Source organism: Miscanthus floridulus, chromosome 10 (genome assembly GCF_019320115.1).
Source record: "Miscanthus floridulus cultivar M001 chromosome 10, ASM1932011v1, whole genome shotgun sequence".
In the NCBI taxonomy this organism is placed as follows: domain Eukaryota; kingdom Viridiplantae; phylum Streptophyta; class Magnoliopsida; order Poales; family Poaceae; genus Miscanthus; species Miscanthus floridulus.
In genome coordinates, this window is record NC_089589.1 from 43,508,934 (window position 1) to 43,512,403 (window position 3,470).

Sequence of the window (3,470 nt, forward strand, 5' to 3'; positions counted from 1 at the left end):
TGGTCACTCTTCTTTTCATTCATCATATCCTCTTAGTGGTGCCTCTTTGGTGAAATCGCTTTTGCTCTCAACTGGGAACCTCTCATAAAGAGCTTCCTCACAGAAATCAGGACCAAGAGGACTCTCCCACCTAATGGTTATTCCCTTCCCCTTTCCTCTCCCTCTAGACGACCCTCTAGACATTGGTATTGCAACGAAAGAAAATGATAAGGAGTGCTCTTCTTCCTTGTTGTGTGTGTGAATGAGATGGAGTGAGGGGTTATTTATAGGTTGAGAGGAGGAATGGAGGCCTCTCAATGTGCCATGTCAGCAATCCGTGTGCCTCTTCACCTCAGCCCTTGGATCAAACAGTCATAAGATGGATGGTGGAGATGGAGTGGAGTTGTACTTCCTTGCATGCGAGTACTATGTCAGTGAAGTGATAAATCGCTGTTGTCCTTGTAACTGAAAAGTCTATTTTCATTGTCTGAAAAGCCTTTATTCGTTCATTGTTACTTAAAAAGCCTAGATTCATCTGCAAAGCGTCTGTACGATACGATTGGACTATATATGTTCTAATTAATTTACATTTAATCTGTGTACTATATTTGTGCCTTTTTTGCAGTGTAGAATGATTAATGATTCACGGAAAAAATCACAAGAGTTTCCCTTGTTTCAGGAGCATCCACAGTTACAAATAGAGACATCATTATATAATCCAAACATTTAATCGTCCAAAGACCACAATGCAACCACAACGAACATCGCAATCAACATAATATGTCCTGTACAGTCGAAATAGTCCACAATGTCCATACAGTCTTAAATAGTTGTAGGAAAGTAAATACAAAATACATAATAGTGCATACTAACATCTACCACAACCTCTCATAGCCTCCTACTCTTACCCTTACCCTTGTGACCGAGAGCGCTCGTACCTGAGTATAAGGGTCAGGTGGACGGTGTCGCCTAGCGCCTGGATGTTGTGTAGGCTGAGTTAAGGGAGCATCATGGAGCTGAGAGGGGCCAAGCTCCTCATGCCTCTAGTCCATGTCGTCCTCGTCGTCGTCCTCATCCTCGTCCCCGTCCCTTGTAGCCACTTGGCTAGAGAAACCTAAGCCTCCTCTGTTTGCGAAAGGAACGTTCACGTCTTGCGTCGTGTCTGTCCTGCAACCACAACGAGCAGCCGCACGGTGTAGCTGACGTGACAGCCTCTGTTGTACAAAATTATGTTAACTCAAAGAATCTAATGTATTAATAATATGTTTGAAAGAATATTTTGAATCTCGACTGAATGTGCTCAATTTCTTCAATGGAGCATTTGAGTGTATTGCCCTGCAACAAAGTTCTCAGTAATAATACTTCTGAACAGATAGCAATAGGTTTTGTTTTCTTTTGTACAAGAGTCTAACTTATTATAAGAATGATACGGCTCGAAGGTGGCACTAACTAAAATAGATAACTCTAACGCCTAATGTATTGGTATACAACTTAACATAGAAAAATAAGGCAATTGACTTACCACTCTGTCTAAGATCGGTCCTGCCTCCACCTGCCTTCCTGCACGAGTAGATTGGTCGTAAACCGTGTCTTCATCGTCGGAGGACTCAATGTCGGCGTAGTAATCTTCTGTCCACTATACCCTCAGCCTGCAACGTGTCACATGCTGGTACCAAACTTGGTACTGCCTAAACTCACGGTTCATGTGTGGCTCATTGTTCTCATGCATGTTGTCGTGCATCTCCTCCCATTGCTCAATGTAGAACTGGTGGTGCTTCTCCCAGTCAAAAATCTTTCTGTTCTTCTGACGATCCAACCTGCACGTATGTCATCGTTACTTGAATCCATGTACATGTCACCATATTAATAGAAATGGATCATCACGAGACATTTGAAATAACAAAATACTTACTTGTGTAAGTCAACGCCAATCGATAACGGAGCTGTAGGCCAAAGCTGTCTCACTCCAAATTGGCGTGCAACTCTATCTGGCAGGTGGAACTCGACAGCATAGAAGCAGATTAGAGGGCACCTCATCCTATAGAAGTCATCGTCGAACCCACAAACGTTGCTCAACTAAAAAGGAAGTGCCCCCTCTCCATCGTATGACTCCCACTCCACCTGCAACATATCCAAACAAGATGTTAGAGGGTATACTAATCCATTTCAAACCAGCATGGAAAATAAAATTTACTTACACTAGACACCGTCAGCGTGTCTAGCTCATTCGTGAACTCAATGTACGCCTGCTCTAACCTCGCGTACGAAACCCTGACCTGGTCCCAAAGGTACATGCATCCACCAAGTGACGCTATGGACGAAGTCCGACGACACCCATCGCACAGCTGCCGGTATAGAAAACCCAAGACTGCAGAGCCCTAGCTATAGTGACCCGCCTGGTCCTAGTCACTAAGGCAGTGGACCCACATCCAGGACGCAGTGTCACCCGTGGCGTCGGGGAAGAGAACGTAGGCAAATAGGTGTAGGATCCATGCCTTGCAGTAGTACCCAACTATCTCCTCATCTGCCTCCTCGGGGCACTGTGTGAACTCTTGCCGGAGCCAGGAGATGAGAACTCTAGGAGTGTGAGACCCTTACTCGCCAAGCTCACGCCCAAGGAAGGCCTCCACTCGTGCTCTCCATCCTTCTGACCTGCACTGCCCGGTGATTAGGTTGCCATGAATCCTCAGGCCTAGCGCGTGACTGTCCTAGAGCGTGACTATCATCTCCCCGAAAGGTAGGTGGAAGCTGTGAGTCTCCGGCCACCACCTATATTTTAGACAAAGCAAGATTACATGTCAAAAAGGCAAGCGCATGAACAAATAGCCATGAATAGAGGCAATGATTGAATATAATACCTGTCAAGCAACGCAGTTATGGCCGCTGACTTGAACTTGGGCAACCCACGATGAACCTAAAAAGAGATGACATCCAGGCCAGCTCTTTATAGGAAAGTAGTGTACCTGTCGTCGTACCGCATGTCCAAGAACCCATTGTGGGTTCTAGGACGAAGGAGCGAAAGGTCCTGCATGGAATAAAACATAGTCTCCTGTTACTTCACGAAAACATGTACGCTCACCAAAATTTAAAGAAAACATATAGATTATTACCTGCCCCTACGCTATGAGACATCCTCAGTGGGTCGCCTCGTATGTCGGGTCGAGCAGGTGGAATTGCGCCATCCTACAAAAAAGTCAATGTATTAGGAATTCAATATACAATGAAACATGAGCTTAGAAATATACAAGTAATTGACACAATTACAAGCATAAATTGAGACATGCATAATTAATTAAATGATTACGACAAATATAAAATAATAAAATCAACCAATAGTCGCACCTCACTAATCTGCCAATGACAACTTCGTGAATTGTGGCTAAGTCTACCACACTTGCCGCACTCATACTGCTCGGGGTCAGTAAGAAATGGGGTTCCTCTCCCACGCCTCGTTCTTTCGGGTATCTGATCCATAACCATCCTGTGTCTCG